At 39.1% G+C, this 23,451-nt stretch overlaps 1 long non-coding RNA gene across 1 annotated transcript; it reads right to left on the reverse strand.

Moving 5' to 3' along the window:
• Positions 1-992: 992 nt before the first annotated feature.
• LOC135446808 (uncharacterized) lies at positions 993-23,432 on the reverse strand. The gene is made up of 4 exons (XR_010439894.1): positions 23,366-23,432; positions 4,990-5,158; positions 2,593-2,704; positions 993-1,336 (listed from the first exon to the last, which is right to left on the reverse strand). It is a non-coding gene; the product is annotated as an uncharacterized LOC135446808 (long non-coding RNA).
• Positions 23,433-23,451: the final 19 nt, after the last annotated feature.

Below are 23,451 nucleotides of genomic sequence, written 5' to 3' on the forward strand. Positions count from 1 at the left end.
GAAAAGTCTACACTCCCATGAAGAGAACTTTCTTCACAAAAGTATACATTTTAATTGGCTTTTTTTGTAGTCATCATCTTCAAACAACACTGAAAGTGTCTTCTGACAGCAGCAAAACTGCTCCTGCCTTTATTAATTGATGAGAGTAAAACAGAAAGTAATTAAAAATTCCACAAAGCCATTCATTCTGACTGTCCCATGTGTAGTAAGACATTCTGTCCCACTGTGCTAAAATTAACTGTTTCAGAGAAACATATAAACAATATGAACTGCAATCAATAACATCTGTCAGCAGCACTGCAGAGTGACAATGAATCTTGCCAGCACTGGGACTGACTGCCCAGATTACTTTCAGTTCTGGTGATCAATACAAATATTTAACACACACCTCCGGCTTTGCTCAAGCGCTAAAAGGGCAGATTGAAACCAGTTTGCTGCACAGGACTCTCATCACTGGATTTATGTGGTCATGAGCACACATTAGTAACAAGAACTTCCCAAGTTTGATTCCCACATTCCTCAGACTTTACAGGGAAATAGTGCATTGTCTGAAAAGATAAACTGTGTGGTGAGTTTTATTATCAAATATTCCCAAAGCCTGATGTCTGCTTTTATGGACCATGTGAGTAACTTACTTACTTACTTACTTTCTTTCTTTCTTTCTTTCTTTTTCTCTCTCTCTCTTTCTCTCTTTCTTTCTTCATTTTTTTTTAATTATTTCTTTTTCTTTCATTATTTATTTATTTATTTATTTATTTGAAGAGCAATCCCATTACCTTTTCTAGTGATCGGGTCAGTCTGTCTGCCCAGCTGATTAGCTATTATTGTGTCAAAATACTTCGTAATCCTCTCTGATCTCTTCTCAGCAGTGCTGCCAGCACTGCAATACTCTCATTTGAATATGCTCAAACATGCAGAACAACACAGCAAGCTTACAATTTTTTAATTTTTATTTATTTCCAGAACCACAGGGAAGTCTAGAAGATATTATTTGCTGCTTGTGACCTTCCACAGGGACAAGGCAGACAGTGGGGCTGCTCCAGAGGTACCTGGGGCAGGAGGAGAAGGGACTCAGTGCTCCCTGAGTCTCTGATCCTCAGCTGCCCACAGCTCTTTCCTAGCAGCAACTGGGAGATGCCACTCATTCATGTGTTCCCTTGGGGTAGAACTGGGATGCTGCTCTTGGATCTTGGCTGTGGGAGGCAATCTCTGATTCCCTAATCCTCAGTGTTTACATTTCTTGTGCTCCTGTGCCTCAGACAGTAAAACAGCAGCTGCCCTCCCTGGGAGTTACTGACGGGTAGCTGCTTCCTGGGATTGAGCCACAACAGAAGATCTAAGAAAAGGGGAAGAAAACAAACAAAAATTAATATTAAATCTAGGAAGACAAAAACACTGTAGTGCCAAATTCTCCTTTGGTAACCCAGCAGAGATTCATTGTTTTCATCAGCTAAGCAGAAGAATGGAAACTGCTGACAGAATGGGAGCTCAGGGGCATGTGAGTCACCACTCATTGAATTTCCATACTCTCCTGACCCAGTAATGTTGTTGGGGCATTCAACACAAGATGCTGCTTAAGATGCTTTTTCGACCCAATAAATGAATTTCTGCATTCAGGCTGCATTACAGGAGATTTCCAGAAAGCTTTTTAATAGTGAAGACACAATTCAGAGTACCTGCTTGAGATCAGCCAGCCCAGGTCTCAGGCAACAACCACTTACCAGGGAGAGCAGCTGGGGTAAAACAGTCTCCTAAGGAAGCAATGGGAATTCCATATCTTGACACATCACAAGCTACCCTGAATAAAGCACTGGTACATGCATAAGAAGAAGCAATCCTGCTTTTCACAGAGAGATAAGTTCAAAAATTGAGCTGCTGAGATACTTTAGAGACAAGTGTGATGTGAGGTCTAAAATAAACAGAGCACTTCATTGCACTATCAGCAATGAACTGTAGAGAACTATTCTGATTGTTGTATTTTGCCAACAGGGCTCTGTCCTGTAAAACACTAAACACCATAAATTCTTGTTGGAGAGAACATACAGCTTTTCCTAGGGAAAAAGGAGAAGTAACTCTACAATTAAATTAAAATTAAAAAAAAAATATAACAAAGCAAAACAAAGCCAAAACCAACAACAAGCAAAAATAAAACACCAAAACAAACAAAAAAAATATTAACCTATGTATTCCCACTTTGGAAGTACAACTAAAGAGCAAATACATGAATGGAAAATCCACCACCTAAACAGTGTGTTATTCCAAAAGACACTTTTCTTTAGTGTATATTTCAGTTGCCTCCATATATGCAATGTAGTTACCCTTGGTTTCAGCATGTTACTTCAAATGTGAATTGTGGAGAGTATGAATTTATTTCAATAGTTCACTTTAACTGATTAATAAAAATTCTTTCTGTGTGAAAATATTTGGTCTCCATTTGGATCAGCACTCACCGTTTTTAGTAGGTCTAGCTCTAAACACCTCAATAAAAACTTTTTCTGATGTAGAAGTTGGAATAAACATTCCAGCTATTTCAGAAAACTGAGTGAATAGAATTTGAAGGTAGAATATTGGATTGGTTCCTGAAGTACTTACCCATAGTTTGCATAATTTGTGAATGTAAAACATTTATCCTAAAATCCAGAAATCCGTACCAAGTCATCTTATTTTCTAATCCTTCAGTAATACTTGTGGTTGGCTGAAATACCTTTCAGGGGACATGGGAAAGACAAAATAACATAAATTTTGCTGTAATTAAATAGGAAATCAGGAAATTTTGAGAAATTATGTTCTAATATACACAAGGGAGAGAAATACCTTTCCGTTTGTTCTGATTAGTCAAGATTTTTCTTCATATAAGTGCAACATTTCTTAGCAAAAAATCTATCAACAGGTCTTTATTGAAACTTATACTTCATCTCATAGACTTGGGCACATACGAAGTACATTTTTTCACTTTAAAGTTACAGTAACTTTGGGCTAAATCTCATTATTCCCCTGGTTGTGTCTGCACAACTTTTTCTGGGATGACATGGTGCTGTGGCTGCACCCACAGCATATGGACAAGAACTACCAGTAACAGTCCTGTATTTACATGGCTTTGAGGAAGCCTTGGCCACAGGAAAAAAAAACCAACCAAAAATGACCAGCCAACTGAATAAACCAAAAAGAAACCCCAAAGAAACAACAACAACAACAAAAAATCCCCAACTTAAAAACTAAAACAACAAATTTTCAAGGAAGTTTTTAGTTATTTTTTTAATCAAAAGAACACTAATAGAGTGTTTGCAGTACCTAAAGCCTTGTCACAAAAAGATGCATAATTCTAGCTATACACAAAACTGGAAAGCTAGTTCTTATTTCCCATCACAATCGAGTGATCTATTGGCATGACAGGGGATGAAAATATTTTTGTTGTCTTTGCAGGAATAAAAATGTTATTTACTGCATTTTCATGTTTCTCACTATAAAATGTTTTCCCCGATATTTTTTTTTTGGAATCACATTAATCTTACTTTTATAATCTGCTCCATTTATGTGCAGGCCTTGAACTGACAGACTACTATAACTCCGTATATGTTGTGATGTGTTTTATGGTCATCACTACTATCTGATCCATGCAAAATCATTTCTCTCCATCTCCCCCAAAGTCCCATCTTCTGCTTTTTAGTGGGTGTATCCCCACCTCTCATGAGAATATGGCCCCTGAGTCTGTGGTCACAGTCCACAGGAGACTGTGATAAATCAGCCAACTGAAAACACAAAATGGTGCCTCAGTGCAGCCTCAGATCCCTGACACTTTTATCTGTTTTGCATTGCACAGGACCAGTTTGTCTCAGATAACACACAGACAGCCTGCAGTGAGTGCTGCTCCTATACAGCAAGTTTTAGCCAGTGTTAGACTTATGGACAGTGGCAAATTCCACACACCAAAAGCTGAGGTTCCAGGGGAATCTAGTCACAATTCTCCTGGGCATTACATTTCTAGTTTAGCTTTTCATACTTAGCAATGTTTTGGTCATTTCTGTATACAGTCTGTAAAGAAATATAACAGGTTTTGGTTTTAGAGGAGTTGTGTAAGATCCAAACTTCTTCTGGCTGTTATCAAGATATAGACCTTGATTTCAAGCCATAGCATGGGTTTGATAAATAAAATGTCACTCAGCAAAGGTAATTTAGATCAAATCCCTCAAATGTTGCTCTGAGTGAGCAATCCTGGTGCTTCCCTGACTTACTCTCTGTTCCCCACCCTGCTCTAGCCAGACCCTTCAGCCTTTGAACAGCATGTGAGGCTGGAAAGGGAGACCCTGACCACATAATTTTCTGCCTGTCCTCTGTCAGCCTCCCTATGGCTCTGCCTGGAGCTGCAGTGGAGCCTGTTTCTCTCACCAGAGCTCCAGACTCAGCCAGGAGCTGCAGTTCTGCTCTGGCCATAAGCTACTGAGCCTGATGAAGATTTCCAGAGAGCTCCAGCAAAGATCTATTCTTAAAATATCTCAGCTCTGACAGAAGAATCTGTCTGGACCCCACGTGTCAAAACTGTACCTTCTACCCAGCACCCACTGACCCTCCCCTACTTGAGAGCATCACACATTTGCTCTTTTTATAGCAATCAACTTTTCATGCATTTCCTTGTTTGCATGATTTTTTTAATGGATTGCAAGGCAGAATTGTGAAGAAATATTGTGTTTTAAACAGCAATCTTAAACAGGAAGGCAAATCCATGATTAATTTTTTTCAAAGCATTCAATTCAGTGTAATCTTCAGACAACACAGAAAGAAAAGCCTTATTTCTGCCAGGCTCGGCAGTTACTTTCTGTTAAAGGATTTATCTGGGCTGAATTTTGCACTTAAAGCAACATTTAATCAACACTTACAATCCTTACATTGCACTGTGGATGTCTGATAATCTGACTGACTAATCCAATGTTCTCTTTCCCTGTGCAGCACTGAAATGAGGGGCTTCTTGTGGAATGGGGGACAGCTCCTCACCTGAAGGGTTTAGGAGAAAAGGGCAGACTCTTGCAGACAAGACCAGTGGCCATGTAAGTGACTCAACTGGAGCTCTGGAGGGCATTGCACATGAAGGAGTCACAAGCAGGCACCTCCAGCAGCAGCACAGATGTGCAGTCTCTGGTCCTTGGCAGCCTACAAGCCTCTGCTGGAGGAAAGGAAGCAGGAGAGATCTGTTACCCCTCCTCCTCATTCATCCTTCAGAGATGCAAGCACACACTGTAGAAAAAGACCCTGTCATGGCTTGCAGGTTGCACAGTCACATAAGACAAGCTTCTGACTTTTCCTCCTGCTCTCTGTATGCTGTGAATTTCCTGCTGACCCACCCTAACCTGCCCACTTCTGCAGCTCTGTCTCAGCCATGCAGCCACGTGATGCTTGTCTTTACCTGCTGTCACTGTAAACAGGACACTTCCTGCCTCACAGAATGTCTGTGGCACTCATTTAATGTCTGCAAATCATTTTGAGCTCGTGAGGACCAAGGTATAGTTCGAGCATAACAATACATCTACACAAAGCTCTAACACTGCATATCGGCTTATTTAGATGTTCCATTTAATGCTAGTGTTCATGTAATTTACAATTAAACAATTCAACTTGCCTGTCTGTAGAATTTTTTCCCCAGGCAAAAATCAGAGGAGGACTATGGAGTGTTTTGAAAAGCTGACAGACTCCCTTAGTCACACCTCAGTACAGGCGCACGGTTACAGAATCCCAGACGTAGGAAGGGATTTCTGCAGATCATCCAGTCCAAACCTCTGAGCTTTGAACATCTACAAGGACAGATTTTCCAGTCACCAGGATCCTCCCCCAGCTGCCATGATGTCTCAAAGCTGACAGAGAGGGACATCACGATGACACCAAAGAGCTGCACAGTGCCCTTGGGTGCTCCCTGTCTGGTCCCATGGACTCATGTGTGTCCAACTGGCTTAAAGGCTCTCTGGCTAGATCTGGCTTTGTGTTTCAGCCCTGCAGACTCTGCAAAGAAAGGAAGCAAATGTTGCTTCATTATTCCTTATAACATAAAATTGGGAGGACAGAGCTGTGAGTGGGTTAAAAAAGTAATTAAATAAAGTCATGAAATAAAAATCCATCAGGATGCTGATAGCACTACCTGATACCAGGCAATCCTTATTCCAAAGACTGCCAGGCAGCCAGATACCAAACACAGGAAACCTCACAATATGGTATCCACATTGCTTTCCTTTTCCTTGTGTCTGGTCACTATTCGTGTTGGCTTACCCTAAAAAAGAAGAGATCTGACAGACCTCCACTCTACTAGACAAGGTCCTGGACTAAATAAATTGTGGTTCCACCCAGTAAATTCTTGCCCAGTATACATAATGTTTTTTCTCTACAATTTAAAGTATGAATTTTAAAGCTTCCACTTCTGGTGGGAGCAATATATTACAAGCACTCTGGTGATACAGGTAGGTCCCACCGTGAATGCCTGGTCATTCAAATCAGCGATTCTATTAAAAAAATGCTTTCATTGCTGTAGCTGTCCACCAGCACAAGCATCATGCTAACTGGAATACAGCAGCAGAGAGCTGAAAGCACTCTAAAAATAGGTTATAAACAGCCAACATAAACTGCATTTTCAGCACTGACAGGCTCTGAAGCTGTCTGGGTTACTTGTAGCCTCTGCTGATGATTTCTCCTACTCCAGCAAGGCTTCTCAAGTAGGTCTTATGAGCCATTTCATGCTAGGTAATTGCAGGGAGATCTTGAGTCTTTTAGGCAATTTGTTGATTCCTGACCTCGGCAAAACTACACAAGATTTAAATCTGTCTCCACTTTAAAATACTGTCATGCCCTCAAGCAACAAGTGGGAGACTGCTCATCTCAAAGCCAGTGTTTTCATGAGGATGGCAGAAAGCAGAATATGAGGTTGTGGTTCATACGGATCATACTCTGAAGTCATAGTGACTTTTCTGTGCATCCTTAAGGGAAAGCAAAGGTGCATAAAGGCATCAAATTTCATTAAATACTAATAGATCCTGTCACAAAGGGGACTGTTACTATTAAATAACTAATTGACTCCACTGAGTTATTTTTATCTCTAAAATTCTGCCTTAGCAGTAATGTTCATACAAAAAAAGAGACCTATTATTTCTGATTTTCGGGATTTTTTTAATGTGTTAGTTTAAAATCTCATTGATATTCTGAGGGCTTCACATGTGGAGGTCAGCAAGGGACTATGCTAGCACTGCCCTCTTTAATATGTATATTAGCTACTGGTGGTTGGGGAGATTGCTAAGTGTGCAGCATAAGCAATTTGCCAAAGCCACAACTCTGCTTCCCTGCCATTGAACATAGATGAAACAGGATTTTTCTTACTCTACAAAACAGATTCTCATCAAGACTGGAAGTCAATTCAGTAGCAGGACAGGTATTAGAAAGATGTAAAGAAAATGAGAGTGAAATAAGTAAAACAAAAAAGAAAAACAGTGCTGCTGTTAGTTAGCTATACGTTATTTATTCTCTTCAGTATAGGTTTCATTGCAACATTGACGGAATACAAATTGACGCAAAATTCATGTAAATTTATGTAAATGCATATATAAAAGAGTTGCAGCCCTCAGGGTCCTGGCAAGTTGCCACAGTGGCTCTGAGCAGAGCAGACACTTTGCACCACTGTAGCACTCTGAGAGGTGTTATTGTGAATTGGAGTGTGGTTTTCTGAGAAACATTAGTAGGTTTATCAGTTTCTACATGGAGTTTGCCAGAGGCGAAAGAAATACCACTTTGTGAACTTCTGGCTTCCTATCTGAGTTAGTAATAGTACTGAGCCTACAAATAGCTCATGTGTGACCATTACAAACCCTTTCACTTTCTCAGCAGAGTTTATAGGTACTGTGAGACAGAAGCTCACAGCTCATGAACATGATAAACTCCACCGGCATTTCTCTGAGATCTGTAATAGCCATGAACTCAGAAATAGCTGGTTCATGGCCATTATAAACTCCTTTGGCTTCTCAGTGGAGCCTTTCTAATAGCCATGAGCACAGAAATAGCTGGTTCACAAGCATTAAGGTCTTTGTCAATATGCCCATTGGGAATACAATGCTTGTAAGCCCAGGAACAGTTTGTTCACAGATTTTGTACTTTTTATTTTTTTATTTCACCATCCTGAAAGACAAGCTGTGTAGCCAATATTTTGCCAGAAACAAGTAATGCCATCATACAGGCTTACTCAGCTGCTCAGGGATAATGCAACAGATAAAATATAATACATTAGGGTAAATAGCAGGATTGGATTTAGGTAGGTTTCCAAAGCCTGTGGCTTATAATTGATGAATTCCTATTTATCTGTCATGGTATTTAGCCCATTGGATTGGCATTCATAGAATCCAATCACATCTCCCTTCACAAGGGTTAAGGACACCACAGAGATGTCAGAGAAAACACCAGGAGCATGAATGGGGTCTAAGCCTGAAAGTTTGATGGGTTGTTCAGGGAAGCAGCTCTTCTTATTTTCCCATAAAAAGATCTCAGGATGAATTGGACACCTCTGTGTCCAGTCTGGGCAGGCAGTCTGTCCCTTGTCCAGCTCACCCTAAAAAGGACTGAGTGGGGGCAACAATATAAAGGTACTGGTGGCACAGGGGGAAGCATTTAAGCATTCATATGCTCTTCTCCCTAATGCTTTGGGGAATTTATTATTTCTTTTAATAAGGAGTGTTTGTGCAAATCAGCCCCTCAGGGACCTTGTAGTTGTAATCTTGGGACCCAGTTCTGCTCCCACTGAAGTCAGCAGCCAAATCTCTATTGACTTCAAATGAAGCAGCCCTAGGCTCTTTGGTGTTTTCTCCATATTTCCTAATAAGAAATTTTTCTCATTAAAGCTCTGACATCACATGATGCAAACCCCTGTAAAAATTATGCTCTTGGTGTGTACAGATGTTCAGAAATAGAGAAGTGATTTTTCAGTGATAACAATATTTCTCTGTGGCACAGCAATCACGGGAACTGAACACTGCAGGATAGAAAGCCTCTGGAGAAAGCATGTGCTAAGACATCAGGCTTCAGAGAAGAGATTCTATTCCAGCAATTTAGCATAAGAGAAATCAACAGTTTAAAATAATTTAACCTTCATTTTCACTGTTTAAAAACCCCCAGCTTTTGAGGATTGTGTAAAAGGACAGATGGGGCTTTCAAGACAGTTAAGGGATGAAACAAAAGATTGAATGGGCAAACTGGGAGGAAAACAATACAAGAAAGATGCTGAGAAGTGTTGTTATGGTGGTGCTGGGAAAGGACATTAGTCCCAAGAGAAGAGATGAGACGATCAAGGGCTGATCCTACAAATCTTTATTTGCTTATGTGAATGATCTCACTGCTCTTAGCTGGACTCTGTGCCTGGGAAACAGATCACAGTGTTAGAGAGCGAATGCTACCTCATTCATTGCCTGCCTAACCTGCAAACATTTAGCTAGAGGAACAGATCAGGGTTAGAGGGAGATGAAAGAGGAGGAGGAGGAAGGCATGCCAGAGAAAGCGACAGTAAAACAGTTTCACTCTGTTGTTAGCAGAGTGATGCCATTGGTGCCACCTTTTCACCCCTTGATCTAAAAGAAAGAGGAGATCCAGGAATTCGAAATCCACATGGATGTGGCACCTGGGGACATGGTTCAGTGGTGGACTTGGCCATGCTGGCTTAATGTTTGGAGCCAATGATCTTAGAGGTCTTCTTGAGAGTTTACTTAAGAATGTATTTTAAAAATTAAATGCAGTTCCTGGGTTGATGTTTACCTTTCCCAAGGCTTAGCCCAACAGTGCTAAAAAATAAGAAATAAATGTGTTAAATTAAAAATTTTGTGCTAAATACTCACTTTTTGCGTGTCCTTGGTACTCCTTGCAGTACCTGCACAATCACATTTTATAAATGTCTTTGAATGCCTGATTCCTACTGAAACTAGTAGGAGTTATGCACTTAAATGTCTGAGACCCTAAGTTCTAGTTCACTAATATTATAAATGTAACAGTGCTCTACCTGTCTTCTCCTAATTCTGCTTCATCTAGTTTCTGATTGTTTATTTTGTTCCACAGCAGAGCTAGCACAATAATAATAGGTATTTATATACAGAAGCTATCAAAAAATGTTTTCCATTAAAAAATATTTTCATTCCCAAAAGCTTTGCATTAAGTAATAAGTTTCACCAACATTAGTTAGTGCAAAAAGTTGTATTCACAGCAGTTGTATTTTCCCTAAAACCACAAATCCATATTTGTGTTGTATACAGGTGCTAAGGCCCTCTTGTCCTTTATGGCATAAAAGGTTAGTTTCCCAGCCCTCAGAGAAAAGACAAAACAGTAAATGTTTTTTATTCTATTGCATAATCTGCTGCTAATCACAGAGCAGTTTAATTGCTGCAGTGAGAAAGATAATGCTTTTAGCTCTGACATTATAGACACTGGTGGTTTTCAGAAAAGCTTAAGAAAAGGATTTAAAAAAATCTAAAACAAGAATAAAAGTGTATAGGAAAATTGCTTAATTTGACTATAAGTTCTACTGTGCAAAAATATGTGAATGGTGAAACAATTGCAATAATTTGCTGACATGCAATCAGAAGAAAGGCAGGCAGAACAAAACTGTCATCTATTAACAGTTTTGGGAAATGAAGACTATTTGGTGCTAATCCATTTTGTGTTGTAGGTGGTTGGGAAGATAGGAAAGAACTCAACATGAAAACACAGGGAAGTGACAATAGAGGTTTAAGGTTCTGAGCAGCATAGAATAAATATCTATTTTTTTTCCCCCTGCATGTAAATTTGGTTTCAGAGAGAAACATCTCAATAATGAGATCATGCCAGAGCAATCTGTCCTTTTACCACCTGAAGTATAGTTTAATCTGTCTGAGGCTGTAAGAATCAGATCTATTTTTAGTAAACATAATGCTAAAAAGCTTTATTTGATTTAATTGAGCTCATTGGACTAATCACTAAAGATAGGAGATCAAGGCACAATTCCTTAAGAAATATCACTGCAGTAAATATTGATAATATTGGCAATCTTTACTAAAATAGAAAAGTATAATATTATTGATTCTCATCTCTCCCTCAATTTGAATGAATACAAATGCAATTCCATGGCCTCACTAAAGTTTCTCCACATTTACCCCAGCATCAGTAAAATCAGGAGCAGACTATTTATTCATCATTCTGAAGAAAATATCTAGCTTTTCACAATGGTAGATTTTTTTATAACCAAGGTTTTTATGATCAAACTTCTTTCACAAAATATTAAGGGTCATTATTAAGGACCAGGAGGTGAAAAGTGAAACCCTAAGACCCACTAAGTAAGGACAACAGTCCACACTAAGATTCCAGACCTAGAATCATATGAAAAGATCATATGTAAAATTCCCATAATTTCCTCTTATGAATGTGAATAATTAATAGGACTTCTTTTCTCTTTAATGTTGACTATTCAGAATCAAAATTGACTAAATGCATGAAGTCTAAAACAAAACAAAACCATGCGCCAGATTTTGACTTTATCAAAAATTCTTGTCATGATGTGTTTTTATACTCCTAAGGTTTTCTCCACTCTTTTCAGTAGCATAAAGACTTTCCAAAGGGCACTTGCTCATGAGTCCTCCAATTTATCCAAGGGTGCCCACCACATAAAAAGAGAACAACACAGACCTGCAAAAGGTGCTCTGGGAGGAGTAGGTACACGGTAAAGGGAGGGTAAGGGATAAGGCAGAGCCATGGCAGCAGAGCAGCTTGCTCTTACATTTCATGGAGGCATTTCCTGGCATTCCAGGGGAGAGGTGGCTCTGGGAATCCTGGCTGTGGACAGTACCAGCACCATGTCCAGCAGCACTTGGTGGCACAGAGCCACCCTCCACAGTGTTGCCACCAGAAGTGGGCACACCAGAAGCACCCCCTTATTTTCAGTTATTTCAGTTGCATGAAAGGCAGGACACAAGATGACAAAACCAGCGAGTTATACAAAAGTAGAAGAGTCGCCCCTTGCCAATTATACTGCAGGAAACGTGAAGCATGAAATTGCAGATTTAGCAAAAAAACCCAAGTAAAAACATTACATTTTGATGTTCAATATAGTGATACACCGTGCACTGAAGACAAGAACTAGGAGCATCCATATCAGCTGGTCACAGCTTATTCAGATGCTTGAAATGTTGTTGTCCCATATGTCTAGAGGGGCCACCAATGAGTGACACCTTCTCAAAGACTGGAGATCATTTCACTAAGCACCAAAGTCCTCTGGGATGCAATCTGACCCCTGTCCACATGTCTCTCTTTGACTCTTGAGAAAAAAAAAATAATATTTATGTGCTTTCTTTTTATTAGCTAGGGAATTGGATAACTCAGCCATGTGGCAGGAGATTTGGTCTTTTCAGATTCTACCTAATCAATACCTATTAAAAGAAGCTTGTGCTGAAATGACAGAGAAAAACTTGTGATCAGCAAGAGTCTCCATCTTAAATTAAAAGTATCTCATTCTCTCTGTGTGCTGTGTAAATCTGGTGTGTATTTTGGAAACACCTAGTATGTGTCACTTCCAGTTGAAGATTAAAATGTAAATAGGCATAAGAACATTTGGCAGATAACCCAAATTACAGCCTCGCCACTGCAATTTCATTGTAAAGGAGATATATTAGAAAACTAATCTACCAGGAGGTGTGGAACAAACTGACACTTGCCTTTAAGCTCTTACAATGCCTGAATTATACAATTTATTCTTATTATTATCTTAAAGTATTTAAATTAAAGTCAATCAAGTATGTATCTGAACTCTAGAATGAATTATTATCACTGTGTCACTGAATTGAAATCTGTTAATTATGTAGGAAGGATCCATTTGCAGAATTGCTGCATAGATAGAGATGTACCATATGCCTGATCTGAAGGTGTTCACCTGTCATTTAAAATCAGATTCATCTCTTGCATTTCAATGCATGAGTGCAGAGTCATGAATCTGAATGAAAAGACTGCAAGGCAAACTCATAACAATTTAAATTCCAGTTTCTTTGTCTGAAGGGATCTACAAGTCTTTGGGACATTAGCCACCAGAGAAAGACAGGAAATCTTCTACTTGACAGTGGAATGTAAGACATTCGACAAGCTAAATAGATTCAGGGTGAAATTTTGACTTCAGACAAGTCAGCAGCAAAACTCCCTAAGATGTTTAAAGGCCAAGATTTTCCCTTATCTCATTATAATTGTCTTTAAGCCCAGTTTGTAATATGATGAACACCCAGAAGTGATGACTATTCACAGTGACTGCCAGAATTATGACTTACTTTCTGTTCAGGCATATCTGAAATGTATCTTCTTACCCTATAGGGAGGAAAATGTTCTGTGCATGTGGGAACATCAGAGCAGTACAACAGGAACATGTACATAAACCAACAGTAAAACCTGTCTTCCATACCAGAGTATTGTTTATGGATGCAGAGAGTGGAATGAAGCTTCAAAGGAAGAAAATCCCCTGCACTCATTTTTTCCAACCATCCTTCTCCTACCCAGGAGTAATGAAAGAAGTCCTTTTTGTTACCTCCACAAAGAAATTTTCCTAAGGAGTTATATTTTGAATTTTTCTTACAACCTATATTTTGAATTTTCCTTTGACTAAGTAGAAAAGGAACCATCAAGAAAATTCATAAGTTGGTTACTAGACTCCCAATTAAAAATTAAATAAAAATAAAAATCACATGACAACAGCACTGTAAGGAACAAGGAAATAAAGCAGAAAGGAAAACAAGCAATAAAACTTTCCTATTGATTTCATCCAACAGTACAAATTGTTCTTGGAGCCTGATTCAGGGTCAATTGTGAGTTATGGGAAAGGGAAAAAGGACAAAGTACTAGTAACAGATAGAAAACTGTTTCAAACATGCTCTTTAGACCTTGGGAGGGAAAAAACCTGATAGGATGCAAACTGAGAAATCATGCTTTTTGTTTAAAGAGGAAATATGATGGTTCAATTTTATTCATTGTTTACATCCTGGCATTAAGGCAGAAGGATTCTATAGATATTAGTTAAAAATCGCACAGAACACAATTTCAAATTTGATAATTTTTTTTTACTAGTTAAAAAATGAATTAATAATATTGTCATTTCCTGCTAACTCTACATCTGGTCTAATTTTCTGAATGTTCAGTCTTGTCTCTGTTTGCTAAATCATCTTATCCCTATCTCATCTGGGGATTTATATTGACAAACTCAAAAGCTTTCACCTTATCAAAGTGTCTAACATGGAATATTTGTAAAAACAGGAAGATGTCAGCTAGAACAAACCATAAAGCTGTGGTAGAACCTGTTTTGACCAGTCAACAGCAAAACACATCCCCCAGTCACCAACTCTAGCACTGCCTCTTCTGCAAAATTACCTCCAGTTACACACCTTGCTAAAATCCTGGAGTAAATTAGATATCACACAAAGTAATTAACAGTGTATCCACATGGTTTGCCTTGCACAAAAATGTTGATTCTACTCTACTCTGCTTCTACTGCATTTCTGCTAATAGCTCTGTAGCAGAAACAGACCTCTCTGTCAGTGGCTACAGCCTTAGTGTTTTATGCCCTCTCCTTGTCAAAACAGAAGCATTAGGAAAATGGCCTTCCCGTGAATGCTGCAGTTGCACCTGCATTTTGTTTCCTCCTTGCTGTGAAGTTTTGAGAGCACATAGCTTTTGGTGAGGACTTGCACATTTTTTGAGGCTTGAAAAATAAGTCTTCAGAGCCCCAGAATGCCTACAACAGTTCAAAGTGGCAGACCATGCACATCTTTGGAAACAGACAAAGAAATTCTTCCCAAAACATTTCAGACAGATGAAATAGCCAGAAGGATACTTACTGTTTTTTCCTGAATTCTACTACATAACACTGACTCTAAGGCATTAGAGTATGCGTCTTTCATCTATTTGAGCCTATATAATAACACTTCTGTGGTTCTATCATTCATAAAAAACACAAACCTTATTATGGCTCCTTGGAAGCAATTGTTTTCTACAAGAAAGAGCTAGACTGACCTGTTCAAGCAAAAAAAAAAAAAAAAAAAAAAGAAAAAAGGAATTCTAAACCCCACAGAAGCTTTCCTAAACAATTTTGCTGAGGTTCAGATCAAAAATTTAATCTTGATGCTTGTAATAGACCTTAGTATATTGAATAGTGTAAGATGGAATCACAGAATCAGAGCCTTAGAAAGAGTCTGAGATAACAACATTGGAACCAGCTTAGCAAAGCCGGAGCAGCAATTGTAAACAGTGTGTGCCTAGCTTAGCTTTAGTCATGGTAACAGAAATGAGAAGCCTGGAAAGCATCAGTAGTGAGAACATTCATATTTTTAAAGCTGAATGAGAGCTTTCAATGGCTGAAGGTCAGAAAGCAGCTCTGATTGTAAACAAAGGAGACTTCTATCCCCTCTGGCACTGAACCTGCATTCCTGATTAGAATCCCATCTGCACAGGCCCTAAAACCTTGAAACTCTGAGGCTGAACTGAGGTTAAGTTAGGTAAATGCATCCTAAATATCTTGCACCTGCAGCTATTTCTTCTTTTTTTTTCTTATTCACACAATTACAGATCTGATATGTTCCATATCATTTACTGTATGCTAATAACAGCTGGTCTGTGCTGCATTGCTCTTTATTTGCTTATTTAATGCACTTAAGGGGTTTTTATTTAATTATTTATTTTCCTACTATGAGAATATGGTTCATCTATGACCCAGTTCTTTGAAATATCTTTTTTTCCAGTTACATCTAAAGTTCAGCAAGAACACTTTCTTGTATCAATGAAAGACTTTGAAATATTGGTTAACACTACTTATTGAAAAAGATTTTATTTATGGTGGTGTTCTAGATTTCAAATCATTTTATAAATTAGGGAAGGAACACTAACTTTTCAGTTCTTCAAAATATGTTCACAGAAAAGAAACAAACAATCCAGGATTTAAGGACCATAATATCTATAAGAAAAAATTCTTTGGTGTTTTAGTTATCCTTGAATCAACTTCATCCCAAGACAGACTTAAAAAATAGGTACAGAAATAGATGCAGAAAGGTATGGATAGAGGCACACTCATTGGTTTAAACTCAAATTTCAAGAAATGAAATAGGGAATAATGATTATATGTTTGTGTACTTTAGATCCACTCAAACACATTTTACTTCTTTGTTGCAAATACTGCTAAAATGCTCCCGTGTACACTCTTCTTAGGATGAAATTATTGTCTTTTGCTCTCAGAAGAAAATAGTGTTGAAAGTTGGCTACTGTTAAACTCTCAGTCAAGCTCAAACCTTTACCCTATCACAGACACCTGTAATCTATAATTTAATCAGATTGATAATTGTGACACTGAGGGGTTATTTGCTCCCCCCATTTAACTTGGGGAGTTAATAAGGTCCCCTTCAGATGAAGTCCTCTACCCATAAACAGAAACTTATTAGGGACTATGTACTTGATATAAGCAAGTCATTAACACCCTAGAGAGACAATGTTTCCTCATACCTGGTATTCAAAGAACTCAGCTCTCAGTGTATACGTACTTTAAAATCAAAAATCTGTATCCTATATAAACACATAATATGACAATGGTATTTTATACAAGGCCATAAATTACAGCATGAGGTGCTCATTACATTTTTTTGATTGAAGTTTGTCTAACACTAGACAAAGATCTTTTAGGAAATAGTAGGTTTCCTTAACTGGACTTTGCAGAATACTATACTGTACTTCACATTCTCCTATGCCAAGCAACCACAGCCATGGTGATGATGAGCATTTCTTTCATTCCAAACCTACAAAATGTTCTTTATTATATATGTTTTTAAGTATGGGTCAGTCAGGTGTAACAAAAAAGGCCTATTAGCTTCCACAACAAAATTGCTTCTTTGTTAAAGCTGGATCCCAGGAAAGGCTGAACTATTCCAAGCTGGCACCAGTTCTCAATTTATATGATCAAAGCTGAAAACACAGCTTTCACCTTGATGTCCTTAGCCTTTTGTTTTCACTGTAAAAATTTATACTTACATCAGTGGTTAGAAGTTCTGCTTCATCTGCTGCTGAACATTACCGGGTCATGTTCCCTGCAGCCTTTACTGGAAACAAAACCTAAATCCACCTAACTTAGACATTTGCCTTCTCTATTGGCAAAGCACGGTAAAATAGTTTCTTGCTTCCCTGTTCCTGGACATTTGGTTCCCTTCTTTGCAAATCCACCTGGCTCACTGCTGCAGCTCAGTGCCCTCCCAGCTCTGCTGACGGAAAGGGCTGCAGGGCTGCTTTGGCTCTTTGGGCTGCACTCTGATCACAATCACCAGAAGGATCGGAGATGAGGTTTCTGGTTTTTTTTTTAAAAAAAAAAACACCTTCTGAAAGGGATTTTGATAATTTCAATGATCCAACCTGCAACACATCTATACAAACAGCTGAGAAAGGAGCAGGAGAAACATTGCAGAGTGGGAACAGGCAGAGGAATCAGAACCTCTTAAACTGATTTTGATAGTAAGAAAAATATTACTGGAGCATGTCACTGGGATGAAGTTTTTGGAGCATGGCTTTGTTCTGCAGGATGAGTCAAATATCTCTTTTGCTACAGGAAAAGAGAAAGCCCACACACCTTTGTCATGTGCACTGGACACATTTGCCTGTCACTCACTTTGTGCCAGATGTGCTGGTTGTCTGGCAGCTCAGAGGGACAACCAAGAAGTTTAGTGAATTCCATTCATCAAAATGATATAAATATTCCGTGGAAACAGAAATGTGGGGTCGTGGGTTCAGGGTTTTCTTCCCCAAATGATGCAGCTAGGTTAAAAAGGAATGGAAAGGAATTATGAGTGGGAAAAGAAATGAGATGTGTGGAAGAATCGGGGCACGAAAAGAAAGGTGGAGAAGGACAAGGATGAAATTTGTTCCTTCAAGGGCAGCAGTTATCAATTTGGCTCAGCTGTGTCAGGAAAATTCGCTATTATTATTTTTATTAAAAAGCAGCACTTAATAAGATAACCACTGCAACAATAATAGTTATTCTCTTGCAGTCAGGTCTCTTGTATGTAAGACAGAAATGGATCATCATTAGTGAGCAAAATTCCTCAGTTTGATGTTATTGTCACAGATGTGTGTCTGTTCTATTGGCACTTCAACAGGTGGGGATAAGGGGCTGCACCCCAAGCTTGCCAGGCTGGACTTCAGAGCAGGAAATACAAGGAAACTGTAAACACGTCCCTTGTCTGATATAATTTTTAAAACTGTCTCAGAGGGACTTTCAGGGACTCCTCTTCCTTCCAGAACCACACGATGTGCTTCCTTCAACTCCTCCTAAACTTTATCTAACCCAGCAGTACTTGCTGCACGTGGCTCCAAAGCAAGAAAAAATAGCAGTGTCACTGCCAAAACTCACTGCAGTGCTGCTTTTGACCCAGGTTTTGTCTTCTTTGCAATACCTACACGATTCAAAAGATAGACCAGTTTCTTTTCAAGAACTTACAAGGCAAAAAGAATTGAGAACCCTGAAATCAGCAACTCCAGGGACAAAATGTTATCATTGATAAGTAACTAAAATCTCTGTTACATACTTGAAAATACAGCTCTTACTGAATTTTTGGTTTTCTGAGACTTGGGCTTTCAATGGCATGCTCAATTTTTATACTCCATTGCATTGGAGTATAATGCTTGATGGAGCAAACTAAATTTACTGATTTGCAAATCAAACATACAGTAAATTTAGCCTGATATTAGGAAATCCAAAATAGATGACAGAATCCAGGCAGCCTAAGAAACAAACCTGAGTTCTACTTTCATGAAGAAGCAAGGTAAACAGCAGCATTGCCAGTGAATTGCTTTAACATGACTATGCAAAAAATATTTACCTATTGGCAAAACTGTGCATGAGTCCAGAGTTCCTCGCCTACAGCTTATTAATGATAAATCAGGGAGTCATTCCTCAAAGCTCTGTCTCATCCTGCCACTGGGATGGATTCTGAGAGCATTACCTGATTTTCTACTGACCTCTTTGAACTTAGAGCGATCGGTAGTTTTCCAAAAAGGGCCAAAAGCTGGAGGGCTTCAATGGTTTTGGTGTAAACAAGTTTGCCTTCTGATTTATTATTATTAGTGGTAGTATCCTGCATCCTTTAAAAATTATCTTTTTCTCCCTGGAAAGAGTAAATAAACCCCAATAATTTCCTCTGTTAGAAAAAATTTCTCAGTCTCTTTTGTCAGCACACACCTGACTGCTGCTGTGTCTGACACTGATAGCCTTTGCTCTGTTTACTTTAAAGAATAAAATTCTGCTGTTTGATTTAGTTTTTTATTTTTAGTGTGTAAGCACTCTTCTAATCCTGCATTCCAGAGAAAAAGACCTAGAGTTCCTTTAAATTTCATGCAAGGTGCCTCTGAAGCCAGAGTCATAGATGTAAATCGCCCTAGCAAATTTATGTGACTGAGATTTATAGGGGAAAAAGAAAAATAACAACAAAACATCACGTGGGCACTGAGTTCTCCTGACAGTAATAACGTGACCAGTGTACCTCAGCCCAGCCAGTAATTTTTTACTTAATTGTCAGGACACTTGTTTTAGTGCTTCTAGCTGCATTGCACCAGTACAGCTTTTGATTCTAAAGGTCAGCCACCCACACCAAAGTTCAAATAGGCATTTAATGCAAACAAAAATCAACTCAAAGGTGGCTTTCATCAGACCTGGTTTGAACTAGCTAGGCAAGATAAAGTGCATTATCATGCAGGTTCAAAATTTTAAAGCAAAAAAATTCTTTTGAGGGCCATATGAATTGCAAAATGAGTAAGCTATAAAGAGCTGTGTTCTTCCTTATGTTTGTATTTGTTTAAAGTACTAAAGCTTTCAGAGTTATCCCAGCAAGGGATTTGTATATGGAAGGAAAACAAACAATAAGTGACATAAGGACTCTGATGTTCTCTCAGGAAAATTGGTGTAATTGATTAGGGTCATCAGAAACTGGTCTGAAGTTACTGATTATGAGTCCCTAATCCCTGATCTCAGTGGCTCTCTCCAAATCATCCCATTGGAGATGCCTAATGGAGCTGTGACAACCACTCAGCATTTAATACCAAAAAAGTAATTGTCAAGCCAGAACCCTGCTTTTTGAGGTTGCCCCATATCACCCCTTCCCCTGTGTCACCAAAAAAGCAGAAAATGACCTGCAATGGCAAAGTTGGATGTCAATAGAGGATAACTCTACACAGCTCACACACACAAAGACAGAAGGAAACCTAATCACTTCTCCTTCTCTCTCCCTTCTTCTCTCAGCTCTGGAAGGTGGCAGAGGAAGACAACAGCACTTCCCAAAACCTGGTGGTCCCACTAGGCAGGATTATTCCTTCCCTGGCCAAATTGCCTGGGCCTTATGCTCACAGATGAACAAAACCACCGATATGTCCAAGAAGACTGGAAATGCAGTAACAAATGTGAAATTAAATAGGGGCTTCTTTTGGGTTTGTACAGGACCAAACCACAGCAACAACTGCTCAAGATGTAAACATAGTCCTCTTTAACATGGAAACCACTTATACAGGTTGTTTGAATTGGCTGACCCTCAGCAAGGGGAAGATGATGTTTATATAAATCCCACACTTCATCCCAGATAACAACATAGCAACACCTTAATTCAAATGACATGGGGCCTGATCTTTGAGACTCTTTGTGTGAAGAATTCCTGATTCATCCTCTGCAGTAGAAACAGGCTATTCATCTATTTTCAAGTGCATTTGTCCGATGCAAGTAATTACAGTTCTTTATCAGGCAGGTCCATTCCTTGGACATTTTATCAGATTTCAAGATACCCTAATCTGCATGGTGATGTTGGAAGCACCTCTAGGGATGTACAGCAATCCCTGACACATATCTGACTGTGCCAAGTAAAAAGGAATAGGTATTTCAGGTGGGCTTTCCAGCACTTTACACCTTACACAGTCATTTACAGCCCCAGAGGGCAGGGATTGCAAACTCCCCTTCCAAAGAAGAGAACCTGAATGTCAAATTCAATCATGCTGAACATGGGGAAGTGGACTCTGACTCAGGACCATATCTAATCTTCAAAACTTTCAGGTTGGTTTATATACCACAAAGCAGGAGAAACAAACAAACAATACTCCACATATTCTTTTATCTTCATTTTCATGTCATTTTTTGAATTCAGACTTAGGGTCAATGGCCTTAGATTTTTTCCGTCTGAGTAAAAGAAAAAGAGATCAGCTAAAATTTCTGTAATTTTTCATGTTATGTGAGAATTCAAAAAGCCAATAATTATTCCTGTTGGAGTCTTGGCTTTGAGGAGCTTGTTGTTTTCGTTCTTGTGAAAAGTCAAATGATTTTGCTGTCAATGGAAATGACATTTCAAGTGAAAAGCAACTTCTGGTGTAAAAATATCATCAGTTCACTTTTGAATGCAAATCATCCAAATGTTTGTACAAGAACTCAGTGCATTTCAAGGTACAATCATGCTTCTTCACTCCTTCAATGAGCCTATGCAGAGGCTTAACTTTAAGGGTTTGCTCAAGTGTTTTGCTGCAGAGGAGCCCCTGAGCCCTCGATGCAGAAGACGTTGTGGTGATTTCAGACCTCCAGGCAGGAAGGAAATTGCACATGTGGCATCTTGCAAAGGACAGAAAATAAAACTGGGATTTTCGAAAAATGTAAAAATGCATTTTTCCTTGGATTCTAAGTGGAAAAATTAGTGGTCATTGGCAAAAGCAAGGAGAGAAGAAAAAATTATAGAGAAAATGAACAGCAGAAGAATAGATATTTTCTCCTTACAGACTTTACTGAAACGCTTTCAAACAGATGCCTTTGGATCAAGAATTCCTGAATTATTTTGCAAAACAAAGTAGAACTACAAGTGAAAGTGATACTGACAATAAAGGAGATGTTTCCCAACACAAATATAGTAAAACAAAGGGTTGGGGGAGTAGAGGTGAAGCCGGAAGGAAGAAATGCATTACCCTATAAAAGAAAACAAATAGAAAGATGTTTATAAAGGGGTGGGAAAGGCTGTAAAGATGGAAAGCACTTTTATTTCCTGATGTTTCACTGATACTTATATTTTCTTAGCATTTCACAACCACAATATTGACCAGTGTGTTTGATAAAAGAACTTGTATTTTTATCCTACTATGCCATTATTTTTGCATATCAATAGAAGTGTTTTTCTCCAACCTCAAATATCCATATATTGGTCTTGATTTACAAGGGTAGAGGACAAAAACAGTCTCCCATTGCGTACAGTCCACCTTGAGCTGTCTACAGAATCCCAAGATCATTAGCCTTCTAACATATCTCCTCCAAACACCTGAGATGCCTGTGCTTCAGCTGAGCTGCATCTCTTGCCCATCACTCAGCCTGGTTTGTTGGGGGCTGTGTGTCACCTACCTACCCTTGGCGCTCTTGCCAATGGAGACCCCCTGTGCTGCTTTCTGAAGCCCTTACACGGCCCACAAAACCCATAGTCCCTCCCTAAATCTAGAGTATCTGGATTAATTTTCCTTAAAATTGGGATTTCTGCATGAGAGATTGTGCAATGTTTGGAAGACTTCAATGTTTGTGCTGAACTGCACATATTTTCACGGAGGACTGCTGGTCATGCTGGACCTTGCTTCATACATGGTTACCTCAGACACATTGTGCAAACGGCTCTAGTCTAAGTGTGGGGCAAAAGCTGGGCTTGCACGCATAAATGAGACTGGTAAAGGTCTCAGACACCCCCACACAAGTACCTGAAAAAGTGTCTTTTGTTGCAGACTGCTACATTAACCTCATCTGCCTTTTGGATCGGAGGACTGCAGGAGGGAGCAGCAGCCAGATCGCCTTTCCAAAGGGCAGTTGTCATTCCTACAGCTCTCTGGCTCTCTCCTGCTAACCACACACAGGCAGGAGCTCCACAGTGTAGGCTTCATGCCTGGAGGAACTCAAGACCCCATCAGTGACTGCTGAAGGACACTGTTGTCATAGAGACAATAAAGGCTCCCCCCAAAAGAGCAAAATTCTGTCAGTCCCTTATATCTCAGTTTGGAGTGCAAGCAAAGGGAAAACCTAACTCAGACAGAAAAGGACTCACTGCAGTCAAGCATTAACATACAAGGTTACAAAAAAAAAAACAGTAAAAAATAAATAGATTTATTGCCTGTATTCCAGGAGCCTGATGGAATGGATGCTACTTGCCACTGACCAGAGAAAACTCTCAGCCACAATAAAAATTTTATTCATGGTTTAACCACTCAGAGACTTTAATTTCACAGACACTTTGGCCCAACATTGAGGCCAAATGAAGCAATCCTATTGCCATTGAAGTGCAGGAGCTCTATCATCATTCCATTGCAAGGGTTCCACATTGCTAGAGTTCCATACCTCCCTGATGTTTCTTGTAGGCAGTTCCTCTAGCCACTGACTCTTCCTTGTCCTCGCAGCAGCCAACTGTCTCCAGTTCCCCTCAA

Source organism: Zonotrichia leucophrys, chromosome 1 (assembly GCF_028769735.1).
Source record: "Zonotrichia leucophrys gambelii isolate GWCS_2022_RI chromosome 1, RI_Zleu_2.0, whole genome shotgun sequence".
NCBI classification, from domain to species: domain Eukaryota; kingdom Metazoa; phylum Chordata; class Aves; order Passeriformes; family Passerellidae; genus Zonotrichia; species Zonotrichia leucophrys.